The sequence below is a fragment of the Vigna unguiculata genome, chromosome 4 (genome assembly GCF_004118075.2).
Source record: "Vigna unguiculata cultivar IT97K-499-35 chromosome 4, ASM411807v1, whole genome shotgun sequence".
NCBI classification, from domain to species: Eukaryota; Viridiplantae; Streptophyta; class Magnoliopsida; order Fabales; family Fabaceae; genus Vigna; species Vigna unguiculata.
The window spans coordinates 20,297,536-20,315,179 of record NC_040282.1 but is presented as its reverse complement, the minus strand read 5'-3'; the positions used below and the strand labels follow the sequence as shown (position 1 = coordinate 20,315,179).

General features: G+C 34.7%; 1 non-coding gene across 1 annotated transcript; it reads left to right on the top strand.

Annotated features, from left to right (window-relative positions):
• Positions 1 to 8,000: 8,000 nt before the first annotated feature.
• TRNAG-UCC lies at positions 8,001 to 8,072 on the top strand. Its single transcript has one exon. It is a non-coding gene; the product is annotated as a tRNA-Gly (tRNA).
• The last annotated feature ends 9,572 nt before the right edge of the window (positions 8,073 to 17,644 follow it).

Below are 17,644 nucleotides of genomic sequence, written 5' to 3'. Positions count from 1 at the left end.
CATTGTTTTCATTATGTTTGAAATCCCCTAAGTTGACTTAGTTGAATCAACCTTAGTTGACTTGTTGACCTTGGACTAGGTTTGACTTATTGACTAGAGCTGACTTGACTTAAGCCAACATGTAATCCTTATTTATGTGTTTTGTAGGTTTAAGTAAAGTTAATTGTGGTGGATGATGTGGCACAACCCTAGTAGAGAAGTGGAGATGGTGTAGAGCATATAGGTGGAAGAGAGAGAAAAGGCAAAAAAGCATAAAGTAGAAAGCATAAAGCAAATGTACCTTTGTACCTTTGGTCTCCTTTTTTTAGCACACTTTGGCCACTTTTGAAGACATATGAGACATTTTCTTAGTATCCTTTAGTGATAGAACGAAATTAGCCTTGCACCCACCATAATTAACTCATTTGTCTCTCATTTTTGTAACCTGAATTGACCTAGTTTCTAAAGCTAGGGTTAGGTTTCTGTAGAGACATCCTTAGGTATCTTTTATTTGCTTAGAGGCCCCTAAACTCTTCTATATAAGGGGTGCTCCTAGACATGTGAAAAGGTTGAACATTTTGAAGTAAAAATCACTCTTGTGTATCAACCATTTTCGTCAGGGCTTCTCCTCCAAGGAGTGAAGGCTCTTCTTTTCCTTATCTTGCTTGCAAGTGGCGGCTTCATCACTCATCTCTAGGGTTGGCTTGGCTTTTCCCCCCTATGAGTGGTGTGTTATTTTCAACCATTTCCATCTTTTTTGCTTTACATTTTCTAGTTTATTTATCTTAATTCAATTCGGTTTTATGTTAGGTTCTTCATCTTATTTTGTTTTCTTGAATCAATCCATCCCTTTCTCACTCTAGAACCCTTAGAAGTGAACCTTCAGATCCATGATTCATGTTATTCATCATTTGCTTCATTTAGGAGTAATTCTAATTAATCATTTTCATCATATTTTCTAAAGTGCCCTCCCTAACTGAATCATTCATTAGTTGTCGTAAATCATTAGACATTTGTTTTTCTAAAATAACCAACTTTAGAAGCATATGTTGTATGTCATGACAAAGTGTTCTAAATTCTGAAATTTCAAAAAATCTCTGATGGACTGGGAAAGTGGTATTAACAGTTACAAGTAATTATACAAAGTTTTTGTTACTTGTATCTTCCATCATGTTGTATAATATTTTATCATTTTCATACCATTCTTGCTCAATATTTTTCCATTGTTGATCAACTCACAACCTTTCACCTATGACTTCTAGTTTCTCTTTCACTCCATCCATCAATAACACAACTTCCCTATATGATGGTCCATTGGTTGCTACAACTTTTTTTGGTGATGCATATTATTGCTATCGAGAACTAAATGGCATTACTAGAAAAATAGGAAATAGTTGTTGGCACAAGCAAGCTTGAAGAAAAGAATTGATAAAGCTATGTGCATGAAGATCTTAAGTGTTTGATAAAGTTTGATGAAGATTGATGAAGATTGATGAAGATCCACTTGAAGATTTAGTTTTAGTGTGTTAAATCTGAAAATAACATGTTAAATGTAATGGTTTAGTGTTATACAATGTTGGTAGGCTATATGACATAGGTTAGATATCTTGTGTGCCCTAGTGCATCTCTTTTAATCTGTTAAAATAGGTTTTAACAGGTTAAAAGGCTTATTGTATATAGTTTTTGGTATGAATGCATTCAGTCAGTTGAATTATTTTTCAATCGACTGATTTCATTTAAGTCAGGTGAAATCAGTTGACTGTACGGAAAATTCAATCGAATGATTTCACTTAAACCAAAACTATATAAGTTGTGTTTTCGCGAGCAGAGGTGTGAATCTGAGTTTTTCTGATCGAAATCGTGTCATTTATCTCTGGGAAGCGTTCTCTCTCTACAATACACAGCTGCAACTCGTGTTTGAAGATCTTGGTTGATCTTGGAGGCATTTTGGTTTGTGAGTAGCTTGAAGAACAAATGTATGGTGTGCTAGGGACAACCACCATCAGGTTTGGACGTTCTTGTGCCTCTAGATGGTTTGCCTGATGTGATTTCAGGTCTGCAAGTGTGATTCTTGTAGGTTGTAGTTCTAGATTTTTGTGAGTCAAAAATCTTGTGTGCTTTGTGTTCAAAAGTGTAATCTTGGTGTTTGATTTGTAAAACTTTTGAATATAGTGGAAACCAGGCTCAGGTTGTCTTGGAAAACTGGATGTAGCTCTGTGATTGAGTGAACCAATATAAAAATAGTTGTGCATTCTTCTTTCCCTCATCTCACTCTCTTTGAAACAATTTAAAAACTCAAGAAAACCAAGCAATTTGATCTTTGGTGTGATTTAATGCGTTCTTGTGTAATCTGAGTCTTTATACTTGTTATAAATACTGATTGGAACATGTCTTGTATATAAAAGATTGTTGTTTGATTTGAATTCGCAAATTCTGCATTCTGCATAATTCTCCAGTATTTCAGCCGATTGAATTGCCTTTTTAATCGACTGTTTCATAGTATCAAGAACAATTTAGTCTGTTGTTTTATATTTTGATCAACTGAAAGTGTACTGGTCTGCTGCATTTACATCCAAACTTTCCAGTCCGTTAGATTCAATTGAAAAGAGATTTAAGCTTTCGAAAAAGTTTTATAAAGCCAATTCAACCCCCTCTTCTTGGCTAAACTCACCATTTCAAAACTAACAATAGTGACTGACTTTAGTTACTGAAAATGACAGTGACTAGTAACTGAGTTAGTGACTGGATTTTTTTCTAATTAAGTGGCATATTTAGTGACTGATTTTTCGGTCATAAAACAAGTCACAAAATTGGTGACAATCTCTTTGAAATAAGGAAACTTTACCTCCCAAACATGTCTTGGCACGTTTGCCTCCCTTCCAAAACTTCACTTTCACAAAACTCCTTCCCTCACTTTGTGCATTTTTACAAAACACATTGGCACAAAACTCCTGAGTCGCCCTCGCCCTTCACTAACCACCAGAATTTAATTAGGCCGCTTCACGAACTTGACCAGGCTTCTTCACAAACATGGCCCGTACAACCTAGAAGTAGGTCCACTAATCACGAACCAGCTTGAGGCCACCTCTCCACGAACCATATTAGCTTCCTTCACGAACCATACCAAGAAGTGAAACCCTAATATGGAGGAAGCATAAACCCTTCACGAAATATTAATTGGTAAAGTAAGTGAATGCAATATCTATTTCTCTAATTTATCTAGGGTTTTATGATGGGTTTAGGGTTTTACGTTTTGGATTTTCTTAGATGAGTTATGTTTATATTTGATCTCTTTTCATTTTGATTTTCTTAAACTGGTGTGTGAACCTTCTATGTAGTTTCTAGATTCGTGGTGTGTGAACTTACCGATGTGTGAAATATTGATTTGAGCTAGATGTATGTGAGTTAGGTTTTGGAGTGAGTTAGTGATCGAGTTTGTACTCTAACAAATAAAACAATTTAAATGTAGTACCCGAAAGTGAACCCAAGGTCGTCTCCCAGTGACCAATATCCTCAATTAAAGGAAGATTAACAACAGTTTCATTATACATCGAAGCAATGCACACATCAATTACACAAAGATTAAGCAATCCACATTCATTTAGCATGAATACAAAATGACTTAACCATCAAAATACCCATTACATATTAATCATACACAGATTTTGAATTACCTAAGGAGATTAATTGATGAAAAGCAACCCAAAATAGAACATAATAGAAGATTATTGAACAAAAAACCTCAAAGCTCATGCATTCTCTTCAGGGAATCAACAAAAAAGCTCTCTATGGAGATGGAGTTACAACAGAATATAACCAAAAGGTAATACATCATTTTATGAATTAAGGAGAAGAAAATGTGAACCAGAAGAGTTGAAAATTTGAATTAGATGAGTTAGAACAAAAATCCGTAACTGGGTGCTCTTCTAAATGTAGGAAAAATGAAAGTTAGTAGTTATGGCTCTCTTAAAACGAAAATAAGGGTTCTGGACCCTAAAAACCTAAACCCAAATGTGGTCACATCATTAAACATGTTCAGAAATACAAATATGCTATTTTGGGCAACTAAATTAAAAAATTGCCACTTTGGGCCTAAATGCTGACATGGAAAAAAGGCTGAAGTGGCATTGATGATGTGGCACAACTTTCTTAGCCCAAGATGAAGTGTCCAAGCCTAAAATTGATTCATAAAAAAGTCTTGAAAATAATTTCAAATGAAAATTAGACCAATTAAACCCAAATTAGTAAAAATCTAAACTATTAGGCCAATGAAGCCCAATACATGAAAATGCATTAACGGTAGACAATTAAGCACTAAACATTCATCAGGATGGGTACATAAATGTAAGAAAATATGGGAAAATAATGACCCATCAAACAACCCTACACTTAGCCTTTTGCACTCTTGGGAAAAATATTAAGCAAAACAAGGACAACCAGAAATAAAAAACAAAGAGAGACATGCACGAGTAATAAACAGACATAAATAAAAAGGACAAATGGAACACATCGAACGCACAAAGAGTCAAAGGTGCAAGATATCTATGAACATCATCCAAGAAATTCAAAACATGACAAGTGACTCAAGTAAGCTCAAAATGTGAATTGAATGCAAGAGAACCTCACAAAACATGCATTGTATCACTCAAATTTCTAGGCTACTATTTACTCTCTAAGCACCAATGAAAAATAAGCATCAAACAGACTAGGAAAGCTTCTAAAATCAACAACTCAAAATACATGCATATAGGGATTATGAGGACTTTTGAAAGTTGTAATGAGGTTGAGGACATGGTGTGGAATGTATGGATAAGTAGCTAAGAACCAAAGTAAATAGAGGGGCAAGTAGGAGTAAGTCAAAATCAAGCATGAAGGCAACCCCAAACTCCTACACTTCTAGTTCCATCTCCAATCCTCATAAAATGGGCACAACCATATCCTCCAAGAGTGAAGTAAGTGCCTAAAAATTAAAAGAAACGCATGCAAAGGTTTCCCAAAAGATGAGCATAAATCTAAAACAAAACAAAACAATTTCATCACAAATTAGGATTGCCCTCACACTTAAACTACACATTGTCCCAATGTGGCAGAAACACAAGATTTGACAATCAAATATCAGCGGACGAAATTGGACAAGTGTAACAAAAGTAAGGGAGATAGAAAGAAGACTCCCTAAGTCATGGTGGGAGAACATAAATGGCATCTATACGACCAAGAAAAAAACTTAGAGTATTAAGATGAAATTATAAAGTGGTTGATGTTTTAAGGAGAACTCTTGTTGGTGTATGATAAACCTCTTGTCGCCTAGAGATTTAGTAAAACTCGATTTCCTCACCAATACTACTTAATATAGCAAAGTGGTCAACCAAGGATAAATCCAAAAGATAGGCAAGGCAAATGAGTGATTTATTTAACTTATCTTATGGAAATGAGAAAATCTAATAAAATGTTTTCAAACCAAAACTGAAACAATGCGAAAATGCAAAATGTTTGGTGAAATGCCTAAGTGAACTAAGATACACCTAAGGTGATTGATGAAAAGCTAGAAGTAACTATTTATGCATATGTATGAATATGTAATGCAATGCTCCTAAATTCAATATAACTATGCATGATGCTTCTAACACCTAAATGAAACCTAAATGAACCACTAAAAATGAATCAAAGCTCAATTATGCAAAATTCTAAAATCTAAAAGTTCTCCCGAGAGCAACCGCTTGCGTAGACACATGGCAACGTTTTAACTCAAATTCTAAGGCATGAATAAAAAACGTAATAATGAAGAATGTCTAGGAAGGGTCTCTATTGAACATAGGAACACGAATCACTTAAAAATGTTGAGTATAGCTCGAGATCCTAATTGATAAACCTTAATTAACGGTTTTAACTAACTTATGAATGAGCATGAAATTGGATGCAATGAACGATGAATTTTATGGAAAAATGATGCAGAAACCTTACTTACAATGGCATGACAAAGATGCAAACATGAAATAAGCACAAACAACAGAAAATCATAGAATTCAAAATCAAAGTGTACTAGAACAGAAATTCAAAACTGCAGAATTGAGTAAAATGATTCAAGTAGCTTGGTTTATGTATGATTGATCATAGATTGAAAGACATTTGATATCTAGTTAGATGACCACGCATCTCTGAAATTCAAGAAGATTCCATATGATATTCAATGTTGATTTAGATCAATATCACTCAAGCTTTATCGTTCTTGAATCACAAACTTAATTTAGCCAAAGAAAGAAAATCATGGTAAATGATCGATGGAAATGAAAGAAAATCATCAATATAAAGAACAATAACGTATTACAAACAAATTGAACGGTAGAAATGAACACAATCCTCATTGTACATCTCGACGAAACATCAAAAAACAACTAAAAATGTGCAGGAATAGTATAGCGAAAAACATAATATGGTTTTATGGTAGTGGTGAATGTGTGGAGGTGGAGAGTTTTTGGAGAGAGAGTGGATGAAATGTGTATTTCAATTGTGCTTTGGTGCCACACATAACAGAAAACCAGAACCTGTACTGGTTCTACAAGTTTCTAAAACTAATTTAACTACCACGTTTATGCCTAAACTACTTTGCATTTCCACTTGGAACTTGGGTGACAGGTTCTCCAGCAACTAGCACAACTTCCATCAGGTCATTTACATGTATTTGGTGATGTTTCAACATCCACATGACCTACTGCAATTGGTAAATGAATCCAACTTGCTCATAGAAGCTCCCAATCCACTCATTTAATGGCCTTCCACATGTTAACCTTGCATGGTTCGGATTCCACTTCATTTTTCACCTCAGCAACAACATTCCTCACTCAACTCCCTTTCAACAACTTTAACATGCACCACTACCTATACTACAACTAAGAAAACACCAAATCAAAATATGTTATGCCTACAACACACTAAAAAGAACTAAACATGCAAAAATGAGAATTAAGAGTGTTATGCATCTAGGGACCACTTTTCAACCATCTCAAGATCAAAACAAGTGTATTTTAATTCCCCAAAGCTTTCCCAAAAGGTGCCATCTCATTTGAATGTGAAAATCAAAATGTCAACTTTTCATCAAACTTTGGTCAACTTTTGCAACAAAAGTCAACTCTACCACTTGTTATCAATTTGGCTGGATCAGCTTTCTCCCATGGCTTTCTTTGGATATTTGCTACCTTCCTTGATCTTCATATGTTCATAGAACTCTAAAACCTCAAATGTAGATGTTAAGCACAACAAAACCTATTCAAAATCTCTTAAAACTAGACTAACACTAGGTCAATTCTACTTCTAAGCTTTCCAAACTAAGTTAAGACTATACTAATATGCTATTACCTATTCATGAACCTATTTCATGTATTAAACCTGGCCTAACTATTAGTACTCCTAATAATTATGCCAAAGGATGCATTGAAAACACCTAATTAGACTACTTTTGCAAAACTAGGCTAGAAACCTAACTAAACAAATTCTAGGCTAATGACTCCTAATTAACCACTTAAACCTACCCAGAAAAATGCAATTGGCTAAGAAAAACTCATGAGATAAGGGACTTATTAGTGTAGTGGTCTCATGGTCCAATATTTAGAGACACGTTGAATATATAATTGATTGATTAAAGTTGTTGTTTTATTTATTTTAATTATTTATTCCATGAGATATACATGTGTTTTTAAATTTGTGGTGCGCATTATATCATTAGAAAGCATGTGGCTTAATGGTTGAATTATGTGTTTGGTGTGGGAAGGGGTGCGACTTCCAATCTTGGCTAACCTATGTATGGGTTATATTATAACAGTAATAGAACGTTTGTAGTCCAACGGTTATAATAATTGCCTTCCATTCAATAGATTCGTTTCGACTTCCAAAAAATGCATTACTTTTCTTTCCAATTTTAATTATTTTATATTATTTTAATATATTCTGGCACATGAATAATGATATAAAAAAGTTATAAATTGTAATATATTATTTTATATTACAAATATTTGAGTGCATAAGCAGCGTTTGTAGTCCAACGGTTAGGATAATTGCCTTCCAAGCAATAGATCCGGGTTTGACTCCTGGCAAACGCATTATTAGTGAATTTCTTATTATAGGTATAAAATGGAAAAAATATTTCTTTGAAAGCCTACTTAACTGGAATAATTTTTAAATGACATTTTTTTCCTTCACCTTCATCATTTTCTTCCTACATTCCATAATTTTTTTTCCATTTTACATTTTTTAAAGTTATTTTTACATAATTAAAAAATTAGAAAAAAATATGAAATGCAAGAAAATAGTTATGGAATGAGAAAGCACGTGGCTTAGTGGTTGAAGTATGTGTTTGGTGTGCGAAGTCAAAGTACGACTTTGAATCCTGGCTAGCCTACATATGGGTTGTATTTATTTTGTTTTTCTTCTTTTTCTTCCTTTAGGGTTGTGCTTGTTTGGTCATGTAAGGGGCAATTTTCTCCCTTTTCTCTCAATTTTTTAGTTTTGTTTGGTTTTGTTAGTAAGTATTACCACATGAAAGAAAGAAAGGACCAAGTTAATGGTTTTAAATCTCCAGATTTGTATCTTAATGTTTAGGGAACACAAACGGAAAGAATAAAAGTTGTTTTAAATGTTAGGGTTCTTTAGGGGAGAATGGTGACGACTGGTTAGGGTAAACACCCTAGGTTATATTAGTGTCCAAAGTGCTTAGAAAATAGAAGAATGAAAACAACAAGGCTGAAGCTAGAGAGAAACTATGGAGACTGGAGTTTGAGGCAACGAGGGAGACGTACTGGAAGGATTGTTGAACTAGGTAAAAGGAAGTCGAACATTTGTGTTTTATTTTATTTGCTTTCTGTATGATCATTGCCTAAGTTTATTTTTTTGGGGGGGGGGGGGGGAGGGGGTCATTCGCCTATTAATTAAGCAGTGCTTAAAGATACCTTGTTGTTGATCCCAATACTAAACTTCTACCAAATCAGGGGAGCCTATATCTGATCCTGAGCAGTATAGAAGATTGGTTGGGAAATTGAATTATCTTACCGTTACTCGTCCTGACATTTCCTTTACAGTCAGTGTTGTAAGCCAATTTCTTAATTCCTCATGTGAAGATCATTGGAAAGAAGTCATTCGTATCTTGAAGTATATCAAAAGATCCCATGGAAAAAGGATTGTTATATGGTTCTAATAACCATATAAGAGTTGTTTGCTATTCAGATTCTGATTGGGCAGGATCTCCTTCTGATAAAAGATCTACATATGGATATTGTGTCTCCATTGGTGGTAACTTAATCTTGTGTAAAAGTAATAAATAAAATGTTGTAGCAAGATCCAGTGCAGAAGTAGAATATAGAGCTATGGCCTCAGCTGCCTATGAACTTATTTGGCTCAAGCAATTGCTTAGAGAGTTACAATTTGGAGATGTTACTCAAATGACACTTGTGTGTGACAATCATACTGCTCCTCATATTAGCTCCAATATTGTCTTTCATGGGAGGACCAAACACATTCAAATTGATTGTTATTTCATTCGGGAAAAGATCATGTCTGAAGACATCAAGACTGAGTTTGTTAACTCAAGTGATTAGTTAGCAGATATTTTTACTAAGTCTTTATGGGGGCCTAGAATTGATTATATTTGTAATAAGCTTGACACATACGATTTGTATGCTCCAGCTTGAGAGAGAGTGTTAGATTTTGGTTAGATATTGTTTGATATTACTAAGATATTGGTTAGATATTGTTTGATATTACTAAGATATTGTTAGATATTGTTAATCACAATATCAAACAATATCTTCTATTTACTCTATTTATTTTTAGTTACTCTTTTTAATTGTACCTCTTTCTATTAAAAATAGATTACCCTGTGTGTGGTTTATACACAAGGGAGATTAATCTCAAACCCCATTTTCTTTCTTCTCAACATATGCTATGATCGTATGACATATATGTTATATCAGAGTAGGTGATAATACATATGGTTCTAGCCTGGAGTAGATTAACGTGAAGATGAGACGAACTTGAGATTTTCTTTTGTTAAATTTTTGATTTTAAACAAATGGTAAAGACCATGTAACTTTATTTGCTGCTATTATTTAAAAAATGTCAGACAATTATTATTTCGACTTACGTGTTTAAGATTAGAAATAAACCTATGTTAACAAACTTGAAAATTATCGTTTTCGGCTAAACATGTATGTTTTTTTTTTACTTTTCCTGACATCCTAAATTGGAGTGTTCCATTTTGGTATCAAAGCCTGGTTTTCGGAACATTTTTTGGATTTTAGGAAGTGAGCTCGTCTAGATATTGTTGTGCGAATCTGAATGGTGTTAATGTTTATGTTTAATTGTTTATTGCTTTATTATATGAAAGAGAGATGGCACATGGACCACAAAATTTGACAAGCTCTGTTAATGAGATTGGTCAAGCCATCCAGCGGCTGGTGGGTGCAATGCAACAATAGTCGCAGGTAGTGTAAGCACTAATCAATCACTCAAATATGAATGATTTTATGCGCTACAACCCACCGAAGTTCAACGGGAAAATGTCTACAAATGAGGGGCAGAAGTTGGAGTATGCTACGTTTTTGTCGATTGGAGAAACTGAGTATTGGTGGGGAGGTATGCAGCAAATGATGGAAGCTCGTGACAAGGCCATCAATTGGGCCAACTTCAGGACAAGATTTATGGGGTAATATTTTCCTAACAACGCCAAGTTTGATAGGGAAACATAATTCCACAATAGTTCTAATTTCTATAAAATTTCACAAAATAATTTTGATACTAATTATTTTATTAATCTACAAGAAACTTTTGTCCAAAAAAAAAATCCTCAAATTGCTAAAAAAATTGTGTAATATAATAAAAAAAAGAAACTAAATAATACAATCAAGACACAAGTGTGCAATCAAAGTATATGGAAACCAAAACAAAGTTGGAGGTGGCGTGAAAACCTCGTAACTATCGCCAGAAAAGTGCCCACAGGAGATGTCTGACACCACCCCTAATGAGCCTTCAAAACACAAAATTTTCGTTCAAAAACATCCACAAGCCATGCATTTGAGTTAAATGAAACCCAACTAACCTTAGTTTCTCGTTGTCGTTGTTAGTGCTCGCAAGGTTCGTCGTCCTTGCTGCTACAAAGGAAGCGTTAGAGGTTAAAACAATATGAAAATCCTTAAAATAATGGGTTCAAAACGCAAGAACGATGGTGGGGAAGCTAGAATAACAACAAAGGTCGTCTAGAGAGAAGCCGAAAGTAGTAGGGAGAGTGTTTGCAATGTCAAGAACATAAGCAGGAAAATCATGTAACTTAATTTGAGACACATGCTCATTGTATGGTTAGTGTGTGAATGTTTTGTTTGATTTGGGTGTAATGCATTCATTTGTATCTTTTGCGTGTTCGGAGAAGCTCATGTTACTTATGTGTGACCTAAAATGTGAGTTGGTGGTTTCTACGCTAGTATCGGGACAAGTCTCAACTAGTTCGGTCTGTGTTTGGTGTTCGATTGACGTAGTGGGACATAAGTTCAAAGGCAATTTGTTGTGTTTACCACTTGAAGGGTTGGATGTGATCCTAAGGATGGATTGGTTGACGGTCAATGACGTTCTCATGGATTGTGAAAAATAGAAGGTGATATTTTTGGACATAGAGGGCAGACATATAGTAACATCATGGGCAGTCTCCTAGGATATTGATGTGTCTTGAATTTTGTTAGTTTTCATTAGTCAAAGTGTTCATTTTTCCATTCTAGAATAGCTAATTTTAGCATATTAGGTAGAGCCGTCAAATTGGGTTATAACCCGCGAACCAACCTGGCCCACCACGGGTTGGAGCCGGGTTGGGTTGAACAAAAATGAAAAATTTCGGTACGGGTCAAAATTGGCCCGGCTAACTAAGAATCTAGCTCACCAGGGTTCAACCCGTGGTGAGCCGGGTTGGCTCACCAACCCACCAATAAATTCTAAATAATATTAAATTATATTATTGAAAACCTAAAACCCTAAACTAAATTCATTTCTCTATTTCTCGCTGTCTGGTTCGAACAAATAGCCGCATTTTCTCCTCTCGTCTTCTTCATTGCTGCTCTTAGGCTCCATAGTTCGTTGCTACTATCGTGACCGGGGTTCGTCACTGGCTTTCCTTTCAATAAGCTTCTTACCTGCTTCGCTGACTTCACTAATTCGACATTATTGCTCCTCTAAGACTGCTCGTTCACAACCAGGTTTGTTTCCATTACCGAGTATTTGTGAAGTGCTTCTACTTTGTTTGACTCATTTTCTATTTCATAGTTTTATATATTTCACTTCATGTTTTCTTTTAATAATTGACGAATGTCTAGAATTGGGTAATAAAACCCACTAAAAATAAAGCCATTCAATGGGAATTTTACCTTGCATACATCTTACTCTATTAACCCTGCTTAATAGATTGTGGAACAGGAATTTTACTTTGTGCAGTATATTCCTTACTGTGTCTTTTCAGGAATAGAAAGAGTTATAAAAGATGAGGCTTATTTTTACATGGCTTAAATCTAATTTTGTAGTTCTAATATGATTATTTTTTTGGTTAATACCAAACTCGTTTGATGTGAATTTTGTTGTTTATTTGAAGCCATTAATTAAATAATTATATTTAGTATAGGAACTTGGTGATTGAGTTGAATGAAGATGACCAAAACACTATTCATACTTAATTGGAACATCCATATATGGAAAATTTGTAGAATTTAAAACTTATCTCATTGTGAAATTATGCACACTGCATTCATTAATTAATGTTCTTCATCATGAATAACATATAATTAAATTCGTTAGGCTTATTTTGGAAAATGTCAGAATTGAAAGTGTGTATGCTAGATATCATCCATAGTGCATGTCAAGGTTAACAAAGCAAACCTGCCCCTAGATGTTATAGTTTAAATAACTAGAAAATAAAAATAGAAAAAAGCGTAAGTGGTTAACTCCAAATGTTTAGCTTATGTATATGAAGATATAAAGGCATAACAATTGGTTGCAATAGATAAAGTTTAATACAAATGAGCCTAAGAAAAGAGGATAAATATCATAAACAGTTTTAAATTCCATAATCTGGTTTATCATGATCTATATGCAAATTCCATAATTGAATTCGTGAAGCTTCTTTCGGAAAATGGCAATCATGGATAACTGATGAGTTCAAATTTTTGTCCTCATTTAATGTTTAAATTTGGGGATTTAATTGAATTTTTTGTGCTTAAAGATTGATTTAATTAGGATTTGTGATTACTGGATTTATTGAGTACATAAGGTGAAAATGATGTAAAAATTGATTTTAGTTGCATAAAATATTATTGGGTCATTAAAAGTGTGGATTTGAAATATTCAAAGTTACAAAATAGGTCCAAAATCAGCAAATTTTGGAAAGAATAGTCAGGAGCTAAATACACCCCCAGATTTTATTTACACACTCCTCTTGCAAGTGGACCACAAAAACGTGTTCTGCACCCCTAGTTTTTACTAAGTTGCACCCCTCCTACCACTTAAACTCCGCTCAACCAGATTATGCCATGTGGCAATCCCCACCTTTCAAATCAGGCTAACCATAGGCTGACACGTGTCATAATCCTCCACTCACCAAATTGACCAATCAGATCTTGCCATGTCACCATCTCCCAAAATGAAACCCTAACACTAATTTTCATCATCTCCTTCCATCACCATGGCAGCGCCACCCTAGCTGCCGCCGCCAATCTCACCATCAAACCTCTGGCCAGCACTGCACCTTCGCCATGGAACTTGCACCAGATCTGTAACCTCGGACCACCATTTCACCTTGCCGGAAAACGCAAATTTGCTTTCATCACGCACCAGAAATCACGGCCATCTCTGCAGCGGAAGCGCGCAAATGCAGCAACAGCAACGTGAGCCACCACCATTGCAGCAACGAACCAGAACAGCCAGCAGCATCAACGTGAACCAGCAGCGTTCCTGCATCTCGCACAGCAGCGAAAATGCGACCAAGAGCAATCCATTGCAGCAACGCCCACCAGCAGCCAACCTCACACTATTAACGCGAGCACGAACTAGATTCGCGCACCACCACAGCAGCAGAACGTCGTCGGAGAAGGAGGAGCGACCATCCATCATTTCACGTCAGCCGTGCAGCCAAGAGAGGGAGAAAAGTGTGAGAGCAAACCCTAATTCTGGAGAGAGAACACTTTGCCACGTGTCAGGCTGCTATTGGACAGTCAAACTGGTCAACTGGTCAGCTGGTCAAAGCCAGCAATCAACTCTGGTCAAAACTGCAAAAATGGTTAAATAAGAGGGGCAAGATTGGAAATTTGACAGAAATTAAGTTGCTAATTAATTAAATAAAAATAAAATATTTTAGCAACCGACAGATAAAGCCCAAAGTCTAGTTGAAGACTATATAAAGAGACTTAAGGGAGCAGAAGCGACATAACTTACAACTTAGACACTTAGAACTCTCTGGTTTTGGCAGACACCGTCATCCATCATATCTCTCATTCTCTCTTTTATTTTCTTTCCTTCATCATATATTATCATGTATTCCATCAAAGCCATAGAGGGCTAAGCTTTTAGGGTTGATTCCATTGTAATTTCTTAACTGGATTATGAGGTTAGATGAATTAATTTATTTGTTATTTTGATTATTGTTGTGGTTTTTGTTTATCTATGTCCTTTGCTTCTTAATTGAATAGAAAATAATGATTTTAAATTTACACGCACACTAATCATATGAGTGAAAAGGTTTTTAAATTCAATTGAGACTTTACTTTGATTTTATTTAGAAACTTTCATTTGATTAAGTAAGTTTTTGCCAATAATTGAGACTGTACTTTGATTAACGGTAATCACTTTAACTAAAATTATTCAAGACTTTACTTTGATTAATTAAGTTTTCTATTTGGTAAAGAAACAAAGGAATAGACATGATTAGGCATAGTAAAATTTAATTGAGACTGTACTTTGGTTGAATTTACTATGGATAATCTAAAAATTCTCACTTTTAATTGAGACTGTACTTTGATTAAAAGTGAGGATACCAACAAATGAATTGAGACTATACATTGATTGATTTGTAAATCAAAAACAATAATTAATTTAACAATAATATCTAGATAACCGATGAAGAATCCTATTTTGAAAAAGCAGTGGAATTGACCTCTTTTCTATTACTGTGTTTACAATCTTTTGTGTGACATTTATTCTTTGCATATCAAAACCCCATATTTTTATAGTTTCTAGTTTTAATTGCATTTAGGATAGATTTTTATAAAACTCAAATATTTGAAATCAATTTCGTATTCGTTGTGAGACGACTTAGAGTTATCTTAACCTTAACTAGTTTAATCACTACTAATTTGGCAATACTGAAGTTGCTAAAGTTAAGTAGTGGTAATTTGATCGCGTCAACGACAACGATATCAATAACCTTTTGGTTCCTTTTCATGGTTGAATTTCTAATTTTGTGTTATAAATTAGGTTAGATTTAAAATTGTTTACTTAGACTTAGAATTTACTGGATAATGGTATGAATCTCATTCAAATGCAACTGATTATTATGAATAATGATTCTAAGCATGAGCTGTTACATTTTTTTTTTATAGTATTGTTAATTCTATTTTGTGTTCATCGTGATGTGCTTGATTTTTCTCAACATGTGGTTATTTATTGAAATAGTTTATGTTTGTGGTGATGGATGCATTTGATGTAAGTTTTTTATTCTAAAAAAATTCTCCTTTAACACAACTTGTTTTATTTTATTTCTTACTTACAAATGACATTAATTTGTTCTCATATTGTCTTAGGAATATGTTGATTATTTGAGTCAACATGTAAATGACACTAGAAGGTCTAAATTGGATCTTTATTTACATGAAGGCAATCTTGATCCAAATTTTTTTGATAAGTTGGATGTATTGAGCTATTGGAGGGATCTTCGAGATCGTTATCCAAACTTGTCTAAGATGGCTTGTGACGTGCTTAGCATTCCAATCACTACCGTTTCTAGTGAGTCTGCCTTTTGTCTTGGTCTTGATAAAGGATTGATCCCTACCAAGGATGATGGCCCATGGCACATGCTTAGAAGAAAATGAGTTCCTTGATCCCTTCCTTTGCTTTTATTTTCTTTAGTTTAAAATTCCATAAAGTTGGCTTGGTTGACTAATTTTAAGCTGACTTGTTGACCTTGACTTTGGGTTGACTCAAAGGATTAGCTTAACCTAAAGCCAACATGCTAATTCAAATTTAACTTGTTTTGTAGGTTCATTAAGAGGTGGGACAAGGAAGGACAAAGTAAAGGGGCCACGTAACGTAATAGGCTGCTATTCTAGGCTCGTTTCGCTTCTTCAAGCTCCGCCCCTTATTGGAAAACGAAAGCGCTAACGCGCCTTATATTTATTATTTTTTTAGTAAAGCAAAGCAACCTTTCGCGCCAGGTGCTCACGTTGTCGTCTGGGTGGAAGCTGGCGGCAGGGCTTGCTTAACCGTATATATGGAATCAGGACTCGCCCTGGATCTTCGAATAGCCTCACCTGAAACTGGTAGACACACTAAGACACATTTAGATGACTTTTGGAGAGCACATGTGGAGGAAAGAGAAGGAGCAAAGCTTTCTAGAAACATTTAGAAAGGATGACCACATGCCTTGGCCACCAAGAATTCTAGAAACATCTAGAAGGAGCATCCTCCTTGCCTTGGCCAAGAAGGCTTCCAGAATGTGTCCATGTGCTCCTTTGTTGACCTACTTTCTAGACTCTAGGTTTTTTTATTTGCATTGTAATCCTTTTTAGCTTATTTGTTTTTGCTTAGAGGCCCCTAGACACTTCTATTTAAGGGGACCTCACTTGTACAAGGGTTGAACATCTTGGAGAAATTAAACACCTTTGTGTATCAACCATTGTGAGAGTCTTCCTCCCTAGGGAGTGAATGATTTTAAGCCTTATCTTGAATCTTGATTCAAGTGGCGACACACTTCATCTTCAAGGTTGCCATGGTTTCTTCTAGTGTAGCCTTGTAGTGGCGTGCTTCTCACATTTTTATCATTCCTTTCCTTTCCATTTTATGCTTTCTTTTTCCTTTGTGTGTGTGACTTGGGTTTTACTTCTTTATGTGTTATCCACTCTTATTTGCTTTGAATCAATCCATTCTTCTCTTCTCTAGAACCTTGGAAAGGAACCTTCACATCTAGATAACTTGCTATCTTAATGTCAAGTGGGGATTTCCTTGGTTTTCTTAATCAATTATCACCATATTCATTAATCTTCTAAAAGGAACAAGATAATCCTATATCAGTTCTCGTGTGCTAATCAAAATTGGTTAAATGGTTTTGAACTAACAGGTAATATTATTATTTGTATTGTGAAATTAATTTATTTTATTACTTAGTCTATAAATATTATTAGCTAACATTATTTTTTTTCTTATAGATGGGGATAAAGAAGATGCTTCAAGAGATGAAAATGAAGTGGATTTATCGATTCAAGACTCTAATATTATGGTTGGATAAGTGACAAGAATGATTTGATGTTAGATAGTAATTTGTATTTTTGTGATCTTTGTTTGTATTTAAAGTTGAACATTATTTTTGATGTAATGAAGTTTATTTAGATTTCAATTAATTTGAAGTTTAATATAGTTATTTTGCACTGTAGAAAAAAAA